The sequence below is a fragment of the Amblyraja radiata genome, chromosome 5, assembly GCF_010909765.2.
Source record: "Amblyraja radiata isolate CabotCenter1 chromosome 5, sAmbRad1.1.pri, whole genome shotgun sequence".
Classification (NCBI taxonomy): domain Eukaryota; kingdom Metazoa; phylum Chordata; class Chondrichthyes; order Rajiformes; family Rajidae; genus Amblyraja; species Amblyraja radiata.
This window is the reverse complement of record NC_045960.1, coordinates 50,553,546-50,573,504: the sequence shown is the minus strand read 5'-3', so window position 1 is coordinate 50,573,504 and position 19,959 is coordinate 50,553,546.

Genomic DNA, 19,959 nt, shown 5'->3' with positions numbered 1-19,959 from the left:
TGCCTCCTGATTTCGCCTTGTGGGAGATGATTACATTCAGGCCCCACCACAGTTGCCGAACATCTGTCTCATCCTCCAGCTTGGAGCACGTCCCTTTTGGCCTTTTTGATGGCCTTACCAAGGTCGTATCTGGAGTTCTTGTAGACCTCTGTATCTTCGGACGTGAATGCCCGGTGTATGGTCTTCAGAAGAGTGCGGATCTCATAGTTCATCCAAGGCTTCTGATTGAGAAACACTCGGAAGGTTTTTGTCGGGATGCAATCCTTTACACATTTCTTTATGAAGTCTGCAACGACTGTGGCTTATTCGTTCAGGTCCATTGCCGAGTTCCCCCCCCCCCCCCCCCCCCCCCCAACCAGCTCTGTACTGTCCTCACCTCAGGGGGTGTGCTCTTCAATTGCTGCCTGTAGGCAGGAAGAAGAAGCACCGCGGTATGGTCGGATTTACCGCAGTGAAGTTGAGGGATAGAGTGATAGGCATTCTTGATGGTCGTGTAGCAGTGGTTGAGGGTGTTTGGTCCTCTGGTGCTGCAGGAGACATGTTGGTGGAAGTTAGGGAGCGATTTCTTAAGGTTGGCTTTGTTAAAATCCCTGGCTATGGTGGTAAATGCCTCGGGGTAAGCCATCTGGTGCTTGTTGACTACGGCGTGCAGCTCCTCCAGTGCCAGGCGGACGTCTACGGACGTAGACCACGGTCAGGATGATGGAGGTGAATTCCTTCGGTAGGTAGAAGGGACGGCACTTCTCAGCCAGATGTTCCAGGTGTGGAGAGCAGGAGTTGGACAGGACTGCCACATCTGAGCACCACGCAGAGTTGACCATGAGGCAGATGCCCCCTCCTCTCCCTTTCCTAGATGCCAGTGTACAGTCCATGCGATGGATGGAGAAACCTTCGGGCTGGACTGCTGAGTCTGGGGAGCTGGGGGTGAGCCATGTCTCTGTGAATCAGAACATAACATTCCCTCAGCTCCCTTTGATAAAGCAACCTTGCTCTTAAGTCCTCCACTTTATTTTCAAGGGACTGTACATTGGCCAGGAGGATGGTCGGGAGAGGGGGCCGATGTCCCCTGTGCTTCTGTCTGACCTGAAGTCCTGCCCGTCGGCCACGTTTCCGGACACAATGGAGGCCTCCCCGTTGTTTCCAGGTACTGTACTACTGTACCTGCTGTTTCTGCGAACCTGCGCTGGAACAGGGATTTCATCATAGTCGGCAGCTCCAGCTCCGTTACGAACGGGGGTTCTCTTGCAGACGTCAGCTCCTGCTCCGTTGCTCCTGTGAGGTCCTGCCCGTCGACTCCAGAGGTCATCCCGGAGTTTCCAGGTACAGTACCTGCGATCCTCCGTCGAGTCGGGTGTTTTCCAGCGAGTGAGGGAACGTTTACAGTCGGAGGCTCCCGCAGCTGCGGGAGATCGCAATATTGCTAGTGCTTTCAAGTACACTAGCAGCTTGTCCATTACGGCGACAATTTCTGCTATTTTCCTGATCCAGGTGAGTTGATTGAAGTTGTAATTAATCCTTTTCTGTTGGGCTGCTTTGCAAATGTCGCCACAGGCAGGCGCCATCTTTAAGCTTAGTTTAGTTTAGTTTAGAGATACAACCTGGAGACAGGCCCTGCAGCCCACCGAGACTGTGCAGACCATCGATTACCCGGTCACACCCGTTTCATGTTATCCCACTTTCCCATTCTTGCCTTACATATGGGGGCATTTATAGAGCCCAATTAACCTACAAACCCGCACATCTTTGGAATGTGGAAGGAAACCAGAGTACCCAGAGGAAACCCACACAATCACAGGTAGAATGTGTAAACTCCACACAGACAATACCCGAGGTCAGGGTCGAACCTGGGTCTTACTGGTGCTGTGAGGCCGCACTATAGTGCCATAGTGGGGCATCTGGTAGAGCTGGTGCCTCACAGCAACTTTACCACAATAATTATTGATGATTGTAAATAAATACTAATAGTAGGCCCCCCTCGGTCATGACTAACCATGGGTGATACATCCTAGTTTGCAGGTGATGCGTGGTCGGATGCAAGCCTGGGCGATGTCATATGGAGGACAGGCTGTTGCCCATGCAGCACGTCCCCCCTCTTCACGTCGCTGATCGATTTAAAGGAACAGCAGGGCCGTTACAGTTTGGCACCAGCGCCGTACAATATACAATAATTATTAATAAAACTATCAAATACACAGAAATATCTGGTAACCAGACTATAATAGTGCTAAACCAAAGTCCATAGTACAAACAAAACTATGGACAGAGTAGATCACAGATGCTGTGGTAGAGGTTAGTGTTGTGCAAGGTTGCTGGCAAGATGCTGTTATAGAACCTCTCAGTTACTCTTTACAACCTCCTGTACCTTTTTTTCGATGACAGGACTGAGATAAGAGCATGGCTAGGGTGGCTTGAGTCTATGCTGATTTTACAGGTAGCTGTCTTTTTGAGGCAGCACCTCCTGTAGATCCCTACGAAGCTGGGGAGGTCAGTACCCATGATGGACCTGGCAATATCTACCATTCTCTGCAGTCTCCTTCATTCCTCAGAATTTAAGTTACTGAATCAGGATGCAATCAATCAGTATACTCTCTACTGTACAACTGTAGATGTTCGATAGAATATTTGTCAATGTCCCAAATCTCCTCAATCTTCTAAGGAAGTACAGGCATTGGTGAGCTTTCTTTGTGATTGCATCAATGTGGTGGGCCTAGAAGAGATATTCAGTAAGATTTTTAATCTCAATCCTGCCCTCATATGACTCATTGTTACCTGTTTTTCATCCAACAATGGTGGAATCATTGATAAATTTAAAGATGGCATTGGAGCTATGCCTGGCTGCACAGTCATGAGTACAGAGAGGTTAGAGAAGGGGATTAAGCATACTGCCTTGAGGTCCTACTGTGCTTGTGATTATCAAGGAGGAAATGTTGTTGCCATTTCATACATCAATGAGGAAGTCAAGAATCAAATTGCATCGGACCCATTTCTCCGACTTTGAAGATCATTTTAGGCTGGATTATGGTGTTGAATGTTGGGCTGTAGTCAATTAATAACAGCCTGGCATGTGTTCTTATTGCCCAATGGTCCAGTGGGGAGTGGAGAACCAAAAAGATCACATCTCCTGTTGATCTGTTGTTGCTCCAGCACTTGGTGTCTTTTTCCATGATGACAGACCTCACATCACACATACTAAAGAATTGTGGGCAGGCGGCCAGCATTGATGCATTGGGAGACGAATAGCCACAAAGATTCAATGCGGCTCATGACTTAAAAGGGTCAGGATCAGCTCATCCCACACCAATGTTGAATTTGTCTCTGGAGATCTAATTGCTTTTGTGTTTTTTTCAAGAGGAGGGGGGCGATATAGAGGAGGAGAGTGTGGAGGAATGCAATGCGCATCTGGTAGACTCTGGGCAACTCCTTACTCCACACACGGAGGCTGTTACTGGAATGTTGCTGTAAACAGAATCAGACAAGGTTTCATTTCACTGACGCATTGCAAAGATACAGTATGCTCACTATTTGAACCAACCCTGTAGTCGATTCCCTCCGTGGAGACAGCTGGCAACCACTCCTAGCTTTTAAACATCCAGATGCTTCCACATGGCGTCTGGTGACCTCAGCCAGCCAGTCAGTAATTCACTGTTACATTACACACACCACAGTTGCTCCATTCGGGCATGAAGCTGAATTCCTTTAGTTGTGAATTGTTAAGCAGAGAGGGAGAAACATAAAGAGAGGCAGAGAGAGTTAGAAGAAGAGGGAAAAGGAGAGTGAATTATTTCCTTGTAAGTAACCCAAATCCCTGAACCACAGGATGTGAAGGATTACAAACATTAGTTTACAACATTATGAGGAACATAGATAATAGGATAATAGGAAATCTTCCCACAGAGGAGAGGTGTACAAAATTAGTTGGCATAGGTTTACGATAAAGTTTAAGAAGCTTAGAGGGAATCTGAAGAAGAACCTTTTTACTCAAAAGAAAAATGCACTGACTTGTGGTGACAGGTACTCTCCCAACATTTTGGAAGCGTTGATAAATTCATGACCCACAGGACAAAGACAGTCACAAATTGTGTGGTGGTAAATAAGATTCATATAGATAGATACTTAATGCCAACATGGACATGGTGAACCAAAGCCAAATTCTGTGCGATATGAATCGATCACTCTATGACTCTATAATGTCTCAATTGAAAATAACATGAAATCTATGAATAGAAAAAGATTTTACTCCCTCAACGCCCATTCACTATTCACTTCAATCTCCATGTCAATGCACTTCTCTTGGAGATTTGCCATGATGTGTTTATCCTCAGAAGATTGCAGCAGTGCATGGCCACAGTAACATGGGAGGGTAGGACATCATGAATATTCTTCCAGCTGTAACTACTGGCAGCTTTTCTGAACCTGTGGTTAAGAGGCCTTGGAATCGGCAACACTGACCTCTCTCCTAGTTAGCCTTGGAAACTTGTTAACTAGAGAATCAAATAAAGCAGACAACAATAATAATGCTGATGCTCTGCTCTTATTGGGTTGCAGAGTCTTATGCAAAATGTGCATTCACTAGAGATGTTAAAGAATGGCAATTGTAGAATGCTATTATGATTTTTAAATACTTGCATCTCTAAATGTTCTTAATATCTTCACATACATTATAAAAATCAACTTGGCAAATGTAGCCTTGAGCATATGTAGTCATTGAGTACATTTGAGTAGTTTCTTAGGACAACATGTTGTGAAACCAATCAGGGGAGAGGTTGTTTAATGTAATGGGGAAGGATGGTCACAATTTAGTGGCATTTCATATTTAGTTTAAAGTGAGAAAAATAGCCGTGAAACTTGTGTTGCAAGGTCAAATAAAGGCAATTGGAATTGAAGGCAGAGTTGCTAAAAGGGAATGGAAAAATGGATTGGAAGCTAAGATGGCAAATGTACAGCGGTGAAGGTTTGAGGAGATATTTCATAAATATCAACAAGGATGCACTCTGTTGCAAAATAAAGCCTCCCCCACAAAAAAGGATGATGTACCCAGAACACTGCTGATCAAGTAAGGTAAGAATTGAATCAAATAAATGGAAAATACTGGTCATAGTCATAGTTGTACAGTGTGAAAACAGTCCCTTTGGCCCACCTTGCCCACACTGACCAATAACACCAACAACCAACACTGACCAAGTCATGAAGATTAATACGTGCCAAAAGTTTGGTAAAATGATGGAAACCAGAAAAGGATGACTACAAAAAAATGGAGAGGGAGAAAAGTAATTATGCAAGCAAGCTAAGGGAGCAACTATGGTTTGTCTTTCAAAGGAAAAAGTGTGGAAATAGCAATGGGAAGTAAGGAAATGAAAGAGGCATGAAAGAAGAAATTTAAAGTATTCTAATCATTGGAGAAAATATAGGACAAAAAGCAGGAGAAACAGGTGAGATGGCACTTGGATAAATCGCCAGCAGTTCTGGTCACCATATTCTAGGGAGGATGTGATGAAGCAAACAAAATCGAGAAAATGATTCACGATGCGTTGCTGGGATAAGTCAGGAAGCATCTAATTCTTGTCCACTACCCTGCATTTCATATAGCCCATGTGATGTCTTATTTGATCTATACAATTAACACTGAAACAATCATTGCATAATGAAGCCACTATTGTGAGTCTAAGTATTGACTGGCACTCTTTATTTAGCTGTCACATGTTTAATGAAAGTCACCGGATCCTATTGTTCTCTGTCTCGCTGCTAAGCTTGGCAACTAGAAAAGTGGCTGCCAATGTCAATTTCATCTGATCCAACAGCAAAATGTTTCATTTTATTCTGCTTGCTGATTAGGAAATGGATGGTTGCAAATATCACAGTTGGATCCCAATTTTATTGACATTCCTTCTCCTCCAAAGACCTTTTCACTTATTCACTCAAAGGTTCAAAGGTTCAAAGGTTATTTTATTGGTCACATACACCTAGGTGTAGTGAAATGCTTCTTGCTCATGTTATTATTAAACAGAAAAAATCACTCATGTTATTCACTCATGATATTATTAAAAACAAAATTGAAGGCAATGGGAATTCAAGGGAACTTGGCTTGCTCCATTCATGGCTGTACCATAGAACCCAGAAAATCTCTCATGACGGGGATGTTAATACAGAGTTGGTGGAGCATGATAAAATTTCTATCATTGCCATTTGAAATCATGGGGAAAGTAAATCATGGCCCAAGAAGAAAAGTAAATAATGTTTAAATCTCTTATTTGTTACCAGGTAAGATGCCCGTTAAAGTTAAAACCAGCATCTTTGATCTCTAGCACATTGTTTCTATGGTATTAAATAATGGAATGCTCCGCAGATGCTTAGGCCCATTATTAGGCATAACAGTGCAGGCATGCTCCTATTATTTGTGACTCATTACAATACATCTGGCCAGATTTAGACAACTAAATTGTGCATCCAATTTTGGACGGATGGCAGCTGATGTAAGTGCAAAAAAAAAGTTGCCCCAAAGTTCCAAGAGAAATGTTTATTCAAGATTATTTACAGAGCCATTTATTTTTCTGCATTCTCGTTAATCTGTATTAATGTTGGCATCAGCTTGGCATATTTAACTTAGGAAGACAGAGGACAGGGGCTGCAGTGAATAGAAAGGGAGCATGGGAACTGGGCATAAGTGAGTCAGGAGGAAGCTCAAGAACCTGGGCCTGGTGAATGAAAGGAGTGTGGGAACAGTGCCCGGAGAAGTAAAAATTGCAAATATTACCTGATGACGTCCAAATGATTGGGAAGTTGATTTGTTTAGGTTTGGTGTGCTAAGGAAAGGTACTGCTGGAGGTTCTGCTGCCAGATGAAGTGTTAAATTGTCAACACTATGATGCATAGGATCTCTCAAGACCAATGACAAAGAACAATGAAATCGTAGGTGTGAAGCCAACATGGTTTGCACCATGACAAAAAGATTATTTGCTCATTCATTCACTGGCCGCTTGTTGGATTTCATTGCATTTACTTATCTATAAATAAAATGTTAATTTTAAACTTCATTAATTAGTTCAGAACTCTACTGAGAATATGACAAGGAAGTATATCATAAAAAATTATTTCTTCAGCCTATGAAGGCATCATTTTTCCTGATGACTGGGCAGCACAGTGGCTGCAACGGTAGAGTGGCTGCCTTACAGTGCCAGAGACACAGGTTCAATTCTGACTATGGAATCCTGCTGTCTGTATGGAGTTTGTACGTTCTCCCTGTGACCGCATGGGTTTTCTCTGGGTGCTCTGGTCACGCTCCAAAGAAGTACAGGTCTGTAGGTTAATTGGCTTTGGTAAAACAGTAAATTGTCCTTAGTGCGTAGGATAGCGCTAGAGTACAGGGTAATAGCTGGTCTGCGCGGACTCGGTGGCCTAAGGGGCCTGTTTCCGTACTGTATCTCTCAAGTCTAAAGTCAAAAGTCTATAGACTGAACTGGATAAAATGACCATATGAAGTCTGTGCTGCTTTAAACTGGAAATGCTCGGTCCTATCTGATAAGCAGCTGATAAGTTCTTTAAAGCAATGAACAAGCAGCATTACATTAAATCGAAAACAAACCAATAACTGAACCTGACAAGACTGTTTCTGACTGATTCTATCAAGCTCGAGTCATTTGGACCAATCTGAACTTATTCCATATTTGTATTTAGCCCTCTGAAAGAAATTCTGGCAAACACCAGGAAAAAAGTATAAATTACTGCATTAGATTTATTTGGACTGTTTTGGCCACTAAGAGCTAAATTCCAGTATAATTTTAAGGTTACAATTAAAGCCTACCTATCATAAATAAATAATTATAGATAAATATCTTTTGAAATAAAAGACACAAAATGCTTGAGTAACTAGGTGGGTCAGGCAACATCTCCCGGGACATGGATAAATAATGTTTTGGGTCTGGACCCTTCTTCAGACTGACAAGATTGAATTCCTGCTCCTGCCCCACTGAACATATCTCCACATACCTTGATTCCATTGATAACCCCATGTTCAGTCCATTTCCACTGCTGCTCTCAGCTGTTAATTAATTCAGTGACTCAATTCTATTTCAACAATATATATCTGATTGAGCTTTTAAAAATACATATATTATTTATTTAGATATACACATCCATATTTATCTGATCTTTCAGTCAGAGAGTACAGTTTTTCTCAGTTGAATGCACACCCATCATGTGATAACAGACAGATCAGATCTAAGTTAATTAAATTTCCTTACAGTGGCTGAGTGAGAGGAATGTTTCTTTTCTCTTAGTTCACTAGTACCTGTACACATTTTGCAGGATATTCACATGACAAAATTAATAATGGGTCAAAATGAATGGCTCAAGAATATTTTCCATAACAGATTATAAGCTAAACCTGGAGACCATACATGTGTTTAGTGGAAGTCAGTGGCGGACTGGGTCTAAAAATATTGGTTGCCAGGAGACAAAGGAGGCCCACTTCATCAGGGGCCCACTTGCCATCGGGCAAGCTGACACCCTGGCCAGTCCGCCACTGGTGGAAGTTATCAAAGTCTAGCTTAAAGACTATGCAAGAAAGATGGAAAAAGAACAGTGAGTACACATTCTTGTTGAAAAGATGTTAGTTTTGTTCAATTTTCAGTTCTGTTTTTTATTTTATGCAGGCAGTGAGTCCTACCTACAACTTTCAGACTATAAGAATTCTGACCAGTTTTAGTTTAGAAATGATGGCATTGTCCTTGTCACCTCATGTCCCTTTAAAATTAGGAGTAAGGAAGCTCTCTGCAGAGAAGCAGCAGAGCGACAAAGATGTCAGGACCTTGCAGAAGTCTCGTAAAGAGAAATGTTACAGTTGCATCTTTCCTGATAGCTTGTTCACCCCCACACACGAGTTACTGGCAGCTGTACAGCATTTTCTGTCAAACATCAAACACATTCGCCTTCTGTCTAAACACATGTTAATAATTCAGGACTACAGCCAGCATGTCTGAGTAATGGTGTGAATGGCATCAGGGCACACACACATGTAACTTCCTACTTTTGTGACTACACCTACTTTTGAAATTATATAACCTTGCGTTGAGAGTAGAATTTTTTTTTAATGTAAGGTTTTGTTAAGCTAACAATAATTGAAATAGATCCCTTATAGCTTCTGCCACTTTTGTGTAGTAAATGGAATTGCCATATAATGCATAAATTACAAGATATTGTTACAATTCCAGTGGCGGTGGTGATGGGGCAAACTCATTATCTGGCACAATTTTAACAGTTGGCACTCCTATCCTCTGCAATTAGAACCTCTGACCTCTGATCACTTTGGGAGCTTATTGGGAGCATTTCTATTTTTATTTAGAGGTCTAAAGTCGATTCTGGACCTGAGCCACAAAGGGAAGTTTGCACTGGGAGGTTATAGAAAAGTTTGGAGAAAAAAACAAAATGAAGAAGGATTTCATCAGACCTGCCACTTCCAGAGGAACAACAGCAGTAAGAGGATCCAAAGCTTCAGTTAAACTCTGGGAAGTTACTCCTGTTGACCGTATCATAGAGTCATAGTGAGCAACAACATGGAAAGGGGCCCTTCATTCCACGAAGTCTGTGCCAACTATCAACCACCCATTTAGACTGGAGATAAGAAACTGCAGATGCTGGAATCTTGAGCAAAACACAAAATGTTGGAGGAGCTCAATGGGTCAGGCATCATCTGAGGAGGGAATGGACGTGACATTTCAGGTCTGAAGAAAGGATTACCTGTCCATTCCGTCCCAGGATGCTAATTGACCTGTTGAGTTCCTCCAATTCTTTGTATTTTGTCCATTTACACTAATTCTGCATTGATTCTATTACTTTTATGCTCCTCTCATTGAAATCTCCCCAGGCTCCAAACTGATTTTATTTTGTGGCTGACTAAATATGAAGAAAACTGAGAGGTCTAATCTAGATTCTGCTGGAAAAGATGTGCCAGAATAGTGATGACAGAGAGGTGTCCCGTGTTTTGTCCGTGAATCCCACCTGAAATGCATGTACATGTCTCATGAAGCGATTGAAGAATTTCTTTGGCATGGGAGTAATTTCAGAAATGGCAAACCCAGCATCTGGTGAATCTGCCTGGGAATGATTGAAGCCATGCGGTACCTTTAAAGAGGGAGGGCTCACTGCCCACAGCTATGACTGGAAGCAATTGCACAGCTTTGGGAGCCTTTACTGCTGCAATAATAAACCAAGGTAGAAGGAGGTACATAGGAAGTCCAAAGCAGCATTGAATGTATTGGAAGAAGTGGAAATCAGGAGAGAAGCTTCACTTCTTACTGTCTGAAAGGCTCCAGACACGTCCCTAGCATATAAACAGAATATGTTGGAAACACCTAGCCAGGCAGTAACCTTGCAGAAAGAAACCATGTCAGCATTGCAGGATGAAGATCTCTCAGAAGGTGGGTGTTTCAAGAATTTTCTGTTTTCATTTCAGATTTCCAGCATCTACAGGAATTTCGGAATATTAATTTTTATTTGCAAGTCCTCAACTTCACCCCCCCCCCCCCCCCCCCCCTCCCCCATCCCACATCAACTCCATCTACACTTCATGGTGCTTCCGAGAAGCAGCCAACATAAGTAAGGACCACTACACTTCGGCCATTCCCTCTTCCCCCCCTCCCCCCCTCTCTAATTCAACAGAAGATAAAACAACTTGAAGGCATCTAACACTAGATACAAACACAGCTTTTTCCTCACTGTTATCAGACTATTGAACAGACCTTTCACAAGCTAAAGGTGGAGTCCTGATCTCCCAGCTACTCATTGCTGCCCTTACACTTTATTTTTATCTGCATTTTCTTTGCAAATGTGACACTGTAACAATGTAGCATTACATTCTGCAATCAGGTTATTTTTCTCTTTGCACTACCTGATGAACGCATGTGTGGTTTGATTGGATGCATTTATGGTCCAAGTTACCTGATTGTTTTTCACTGCATCTCGGTACACATGGTGATGTTAAGCCAATACCAATACCTGTGTCAAGCTTCCAATCCTCTATACACTATCTGGTTTCCATAATATTAACCACATTCAAGACTGTCAGAAGGCTGTATTTTTAAGGCTGGAATAGACTCTTGATTAGTCTGGGTGTCAGGGGTTATGGGGAGAAGGCAGGAGAATTGAGTTAAGGGGGGGAGATAGATCAGCCATGATTGAATGGTGGAGTAGACTTGATGGGCCAAATGAAGTTCACATGAAGTTATGAACTTATGAACTACATCAACCCAACTTCATTTATTCTTCTGATACTGCAGCTTCCCTAAAGTTAGCCTGTGCGCTCTCCTATTCTCTTCCCCTGAAATAAATCATACAAAGTTCTCCTCTTGTATCTGTTTTTATGCCACTTCCTGCTGTTCACCAACAATGGTATCCTTGCATTGGTTCTTGATTTCTCAATTGCAATATTCTTATTCTTGAACTTTAGTCCATGGCCTCACTATTGAAACCGCTTCCCATTGTCAGTAGAAATAACTTTTATTGTTGAACAAAAATTCAAATACTTTTTCCTTTCATACGATATAGACTAAGAGCTATTATTAAGCCCATGATATTAATCATCTCAGCAATTTATCCCCATCATCATTTTTTTTCTTGAAAAATAATTATATTTCAATCACTGTCCAACAACCTTGCTGTTCCATAACCAGGTCAAATTCTGCTTTCTTCTGCTCATGTGTAGTGAGATAACTCTGAACTCTGTGCAAAGAAATTGTCCGATCCCTATATTCTATATAAAACTAAACCTATAACTAGGATTTTTTTGTATGTTTCTATAGGTTTCATTCTTACTTATATATTTCTCTCTATAATTCTATAATATATTCCTCTCTATAATAAAATCCAAATACCCCATAATATAAGAAAAAACTTTCTATTTTATATTTAAATGATAAAGGCTTTTGTGAACCTTCTTGGAGTGGCATCTAATGCAATCGAGCCACAGGCTGCTGCAGGGCCTCCACACTGCCTTGATCCGGACACATCGATCTGTGAATCGTCACCTGTCGCCTCATCCGGCCACCATTCAGTTTTCGAGTCCCGCAGCCGACCTTGAGTGTTTATAAGGGAGCAGGAGCTAAGACCTCAACCCATTTACTGGTACCATTATTTCCCTGCGTCCACCATTGCCGCAATCTTGACTCTCCACCACTACTAGAAACATCCGCTCCACGTCCACTCTGTCTAGGCCTTTCATTATATGCCAGGTAAATGCTTTATCCAATATGCGTTATCATGGTGATACTGTCACAAAAATGGATTGCAAGGTTGAGTAGGCTGTTGCTCTATTCCTTGGAGCGCAGGAGAATGACGGGTGATCTGATCGAGGTGTACAAAATCTTGAGAGGAATGAATTGGGTAGGTGCACAGGGTCTCTTGCGCAGAGTAGGGGAATCAAGGACACAGAAGTTGGACATAGGTTTCAGGTGAAGGGGAAAAGATTTAATAGGAATCTGAGGGGTAACGTTTTCACACAAAGGATGGTGGGTGTATGGAACAAGCTGCCAGAGGAGGTAGTTGAGGTAGGGACTATCACAACATTTAAGACAGTTTAAACATTTTGACAGGTGTAGGGATAGGACAGGTTTAGAGGGATATGAACCAAACGCAGGCAGGTGGGACGTGTAGATGGGACATGTTGGTCGGTGAGGGAAAGTTGGGCTGAAGGACCTGTTTCCACACTCTATGACTCTATCCCTCCCTTTTCCATTTTTCTTATTACGCTCTGAATGTTTTATATTAGAAATATTTAATTGCCACTCTTTAACTTGCTCCATTCATTCTACTTCCATTGATCAATGTTTCTGTGCTACTAAAGCGGCTCCTCCTTATGATTTTACATTGTTGACAGCATCAGTACTAATCTGGGCATAGAAATCTGAGCGGGCCATTCAGCCCTTCGATTGTGCTGTTCGGTTCAATTAGATTGAAGCTAGTCGGCATTGGAGCTTTATGTTTCTGATTTTATTCAATATCCCTTGATGCCCGACCTGCCAAAAATCAGTACCAACATCAACAATGTTTTTGGAGGAGAGGTCTCTGTGTTCCTTCCAGCTTTATGTGGAAAAATTACTTCCTGGCTCCACTCCCTGAAGGCAGCGCTCTAAATTAGGACAATGACTCACTTTTCGTAATTCCACCAAAAGTGAAGTAAAATTGTAAACCCTAAATCCAGCCATGATTAACAGTGCTACGCCTGTGGCTGTTTGCTTCAGATATGCTAGTGGCACATAGTTTGGCCCTTAAATGCATCTTGTAGCTGTAATTTCAGGCATTGTAGGATTAAAAAGTAAAGGTTGGCATTTCTTCTGATGAGTGGTTACCTTGCCTGCCTGATATCTTTTTGCTGGTTCCCCTAAAATCCACGGAATATAAGGGGTTATCAGCAGCCGGTAGTGAAGCAGCAGTTAGTGCTGTTGCCTCACAGTTCCAGTGCCCTGGGTTCAGTACTGACCTTCAATAATGTCTGTCTGTATGGAGATTGTGCATTCTTCCTGCAACCATGTCAGTTTCTTCCAGGTGCTCTGGCTTCCTGTCGTATTCCAAAGATGTGCATTCAATCACCCCGAGGATAGGTAAGTGGCAAAATAATCAAAGGGTAAGTGAAAGAACATGTATCTTACAAGAGAACAAAAGCAGAATTGATGTGGATTGTTCTGCTGTGAGTTGGCATGAACCCTATAGGTCAAATGGCCTCCTTCTATGTCATGATAAGCCAACAAATATATTTGCTTCTCCCTAATAACATTGTTCACATTTATCAGAAGATGCCAATTTTTCAACTCATGCCAACCATTCACGAGAGCAAAAAAAAGCAAAAAAAAAAGGAAAAGATTTCTATGAGCTGTAAATATTTTGTCGAGAGTTATGGTTAAAAGATCCTTACATAAACCCACAATTTTGCAGACCATACATTATATTTAAATTGGTAGCTGCATTTATCAACAGTTAGCAGCATTTAGCTGCATTTAGCAAGTACCAACATTGAGAAATCCTGATGATCAAAACAACATCAAAATTGGTAGAAGATTCATGTAAAGTTCCTGTTTCTGATACAACCATAATAATCACTTTGGCACATGGTTCCAAAGTTGTTATGTTATAACAGATGATTTAAGATAATTTCCCATAAAACCTCATCCAGGTCAACACCGAAGATGTTCTATTAAAAATTTACACTGATCAGGTTAACCCAAAACAGCTCTTTCTGACATGCCCAAGAACTGATGAGATAAACATGTTAATTTTGAAAACACATAATAAAGCCACAGATCATAATAGAACATTATTTATATTGTGTCTATCTCATCGACTGATGTGAGTTGCAGTAACATTTGTAAAGCAAATTATATTAACATTAAATTTATAAAATATAATGGCATATTTATTTAATAATACATTTGAAAGAATAAGAATAATCTAGGAAGTCCTGACTCACCCTTTCACAGGTCATTGCAAAAACAGTATACTTATCATGAAAGAATAACATGGAGCTGTTTCATGATTTGTGAAAGGATGATGATTAAAACAGGGTGGCTACCAACAGTTTCCTTTTGACACTGAATGCTTAAACTCAGAGGATGTTGGAGTTATTTAGTCTCAAATATTTTCTTAATTGCAGAAGAATGGGGTAAATCTTCATCTCAGCTGTATACAAACTTGGAGCGGGTGCAGTGGCATGGGCAAGTCCCTTGACAAATTCCATCAGGTTTCACATCTTGGTTTCTATTAAGTAAGGTAATTAAAATTTTATTTTTATACCTCACAACATAGCTCATTTCGTACTCAACCAAAAGGTATTCACTTCTCTATGAAGACTAGTGAGAAAGTTAAATAGGTATCCCTCATGCTGGTTCTCTTGCCACCTGCATACAAGACCACAAGACCATAAGACATTGAGGCAGAATTCCACCATTCAGCCCATCTAGTGTACTCCATCTTCAATCATGCTGATTTATTTTTCCCTCTCAACCCCATTCTCCTGCCTTCCCTCCATAAGCTTTGATGCCCTAACTAATCAAGAACCTATCAATCTCCAATTTAAAAAAAAACCCAATGACTTGGCCTCTACAACCATCTGCGGCAATGAATTCCACAGATTCACCACCCTCTGTTTTAAGAAATTCCTCCTAATCTCCATTTCGAAGGTACTGTACATCCTTTTATTCTGGGATTGGCGTATTCTGGTTTTAGACTCTCCCTTTACTGGAACTGTTATGCTACAATACCGGACAAACAATATTTTGCACTCTTGCTTAAGAAAGAACTGCAGATGCTGGAAAAATCGAAGGTAGACAAAAAAGCTGGAGAAACTCAGTGGGTGAGGCAGCATCTAGGGAGTGAAGGAATAGGTGACGTTTCGGGTCGAGACCCTTCTTCAGACCCCACTCTGGTATTTTCTGGTATTCTGGTATTTTCTTTTCATGCTATGTGAACTTATGTATGACATTAAAGATATCCCAAAGAAGAGCAGTTTGATAGTTTAATTGGCTGTTGTAAATTGCTCCTTTCGTGTAAATGAGTGATAAAACCTAAAGGGATTTGATAACAATATGGAGTGAATAAAATTGGCTTAGATTAGCATGGGATTAGTGTAAATGGAAGGTTGATAGTGTGGATTCAGTGGGCCAAAGGTCCCGTTTCCATACTGTATCTCTCTAGAAAAATAACAATGGAATTACAGTTCCCATTTTACATTGTTTCCAACTAGTATGCTAAGGTTTTTTTTCAAATCCCATTGTGTCCTGAATTCGCTTTACACCTCTTACGTATAAATACAGGGAGCACTGCTTTCAGGAACCACAGGATTAGCTCATTTTCAGATGGTTTATTACTTGGTAACACATTGTCTTGTTCTCCACCAGAAGCGTCAGGAACAGCAACTACACAGCATGGGAAATTAGCCACTGCTTTGTTCACGCTGTAGCTGTGTCAGTGAATTGTGTCAGGAGTCAAAGCATCCCTATCAAGGAAAAAATATTTTTGAATTCCCTATTCTGAGTTGATAATGTGGGAATTCATTATTCTCAAGATCAAAGTTAGGAAAGGTTCACAGGTTCATGACAAAATAAGAGCAAATTCTATTGGGTTCCAACAATACGTTACTGTACTCATGTACATGACTTGTTACAACTTTTCATTCCTGCCTAAAAGAATGCTACACTGTAGAATGGGGAATTATTAAGTGTCAGAATCATTTTGTCCGCGATACTATCCAAGGTGTAATTTATAATGTTTCTTAATATTTACATTACAATTCCTTTCTGCAATTTTTGCAATTACAATTGTAGGCTGCAGGGTAGAAAGTTGGTTCAAAGTTAGATAAAGTAAACAAATTGTTGTTTAAAAAAAGTTTTAAAATTAATATTCTTTTGCTACTATTCCTGTTTCTCCTATTCATTGAAGCAAAGATCTTCCGACAATATCCACTGTTTGCAGACTGAGCAAAATCTTAGATTCTTAGACACATAGGAAATAGCAGGAGAAGGCTATTCAGCCCTTCGAGCTGCTCAGCTGCTCATTACAATCACAGCTGTTCCTCTATCTCAATACCACATTCTCCTTTCTTTATGTGTCTCGTATTTCACTCTCCCCTTCTTAATTATGTTCAGTGACAAGCTCCATTGCCATCTGCACAATGGAAAATTACACAGGTTTACCAGCCTGTGGATAAAGACATTTCTCCTCATCTCCGTCCTAAATATCCTGCACTATGGCCCCTTGTTCTAAACCACCCCCAGTAAGGGAACCATCCTCCCCTCACTCAAACTCCCTAGCCATGGCAGAATTCCAGTTAAATTCCCTTTAATTCTTCTAAACTAGTGAATACAAGTCTAGACAAACTATTGAGTTCCACCATCCTAGTAATAAGTCTGGTGAAACTTTGCTGCACTCCTTCTAGGGCAAGTGTACTTTGACTCCAAAACTGCACAAAAGACTCTAGGTGTTGTCTCATCTAGATGCTCCACAATTGTATCAAGACATCTTTGCTTCTGTACTAAAATACTGTTGAAATGGAGTGCAACCTATCATTTGCCCGCTTGATGCACTTGGAGTCCAAGAGCAGATGCCCAGGGATAATGTGGAGTTCCCCAGCATTCTGATACGAGAACAACTTTCTTCATCCTACCCAGCTGGGTCCGGTGCAGGATCAATGTGCATCCAGTTATAGGGGATTCCCAGCCTGAATAACAACAGGAAAAAAGGTGATGTTTTCAGACTTACTTTATTTTAATGATGTTGTTTGTTTCTTAACATTTTAAAGTGTTTAATTACTTTTATTTATTTTTTCTTTCATCAATTAATTTTAATAATTTTTAACTCTCTGAATATTAACATTACATTTGAATGAATGAATGGATAAGTTTATTGGCCAAATATATTCACATACAAGGAATTTGCCTTGGTGCTCCGCCTGCAAGTGACAACATGACATACAGTGACAGTTAGGAATGACACATAAAACATTAAACATTAATAATAAAACATTATTGATTAAACATGTGAATTAAATAAAATACCAGAGCTAAAGGAGGTTACAGATTTTTGGTTATTGAATAGAGCTACTACTCGTGGGAAATACAGCTGTTTTTATGTCTGGCTGTGGCAGCTTTGACAGTCTGGAGTCGCCTTCCAGAGGGAAGTGATTCAAAGAGTAACATTACATTAACATTACATTTTACATTTTTAAATATATCTAAAGATTGAAAAGACTAGGCTTGTAATCACTGGAGTTTAGAAAGATGAGGGGGAATCTTATAGAAACATATAAAATTATAAAAGGACTGGACAAGCTAGATGCAGGAAAAATGTTCCCAATGTTGGGCGAGTCCAGAACCAGGGGGCCACAGTCTTAGAATAAAGGGGAGGCCATTTAAGACTGAGGTGAGAAAAAACTATTTCACCCAGAGAGTTGTGAATTTGTGGAATTCCCTGCCACAGAGGGCAGTGGAGGCCAAATCAGTGGATGGATTTAAGAGAGTTAGATAGAGCTCTAGGGGCTAGTGGAAGCAAGAGATATGGGGAGAAGGCAGGCACGGGTTATTGATCGGGGACGATCAGCCATGATCACAATGAATGGCGGTGCTGGCTAGAAGGGCCGAATGGCCTCCTCCTGCACCTATTTTCTATGTTTCTATGTTTCTATGTTTCTATGTAAAGCCTTGAGAACTTTGACAATGGACAAAATTCATCCCTCTGTTTTACCTTCTGAATGTTTTATCTCTGCTTTTAATATTTTTATATGTTCTCTCTTTAGAGAGCATGGAAATTGGCCCTTCGACCCACCGAGTCCATGCCAACTAGCGATCACCCTGTACACTAGCACTATCCTACACATATTAGGGACATTTACAATTTACAGAAGACAATTAACTTACAAATCTCTACATCTCTGGAGTGTGGGAGGAAACTTGAGCACCTAAAGAAAACCCACACAGTCACAGGGAGGATGTACAAACTCCGTACAGACAGCACCCATAGTCAAGATCGAGACCGTAAGGCAGCAAATCAACTACTGCGCCACTGTGCTTCCCCAATTCATACATTTTCAGTGACATACTGAAATGTTAATATTTCTGCATTTTTCTGAATGTCAAAGGTGTTCAAAAGCAATCTGAATAGCCAATAAGTGAATCATGGTTTTGTCTTTGGACATCTTTTGACAATGGTATTTTGAGGACATTATCTTTTCATTGGCACTGATATTTCAGAGCTTCCACATTACACCACCTGAGGCCCAATGTCCATCAGGGCCTCGCCACTGGATACGGAGAGCTAAGGAGAAATTCCCTCCTCATTCCATCCTCAGTTAAATGTGTCAGTGTGACTAAATGTGAGCAGCAGTTCCAGGCCACTGACTCATTCTAGCTTGACGAGGTCCAGTAATCTGGGCAGTATTGTTTCTGCTTTATTATTTCCACAAGACTCTGCTTCATGCACGTTACTGGATTGATGATCAGTTTTTAGCAACAATTGTTTCAGACGTTTAAACACTATAAGTAGCTTTTATTTCACCTGAAGTAAAAGTCCCTTAGGCTAGCATTTACAAGAATAAGATTTAACAATTAATGTTTGCACAGAAGAAAATCTCCTGCAAGGGCATCTGATTTCACAAACTCCAAATAATTCCCAATGTATCCCTATGGCAGGAGATCTTAACACAGCAATTCTCAATGATGACGGAATTGTTGGTGAATTAGGGTCATCCAATGATAAGACCAGTGAAATAGACAAGGAACAGACACCTGGCTTGTTTAAAATCTGAATGCCTACAATCGTCATTGAAATGGACACATGGCATGAGGCAACAGAGCAACCATCACTCCCCAAAGAAGTGGAAGGCCACAACACAAAATGCTAAAATCTGGTGCATCATTGCATTGGTGAAGAATCCACTATGGTCCTTCATGGTGGACTTTTCAAATGCTCGGATAAAGATTGTCATTTTAAGGAGTGCTTGGTGGGACAAGGATATACAAGTACAATATTTATAAATTAACATTTGTATAGAAGAAAACCTTCTGTAATGGTCTATGCCTTATATCTCTCTCTCTATATATATATATATATACTAGACTAAGTGGGACCCGTTGGGTCCCAGCATCACACAGGAGGGCTGGTCATCCAACGCAATATTCCATCTCTCCACCAATTCTAATATTGGTGGCCAGTTGGGGGGGGGGGGGGGGGGGGGCTTTCTGGAGTGCTAGTATGGGTGTTATGGGCTGAAGGGACTTGTTTCCAGAGGGCTAGTATGCAAATTGTGCGCCAAATGGATTATTGGGCTGGCGTCTGAGTCAATCAAGCCAGTTGTGCTGGCAACTCACTCACGGCTGGTGGGCTGGTAGTTGACTCACGGCTAATCCCTGAAATTCTATTTCAAGCAGGTTATAAGGCCACCAAAACAAGTGCAGTTTCTTACCACTTCTAGCAGGGTGCAAGGCC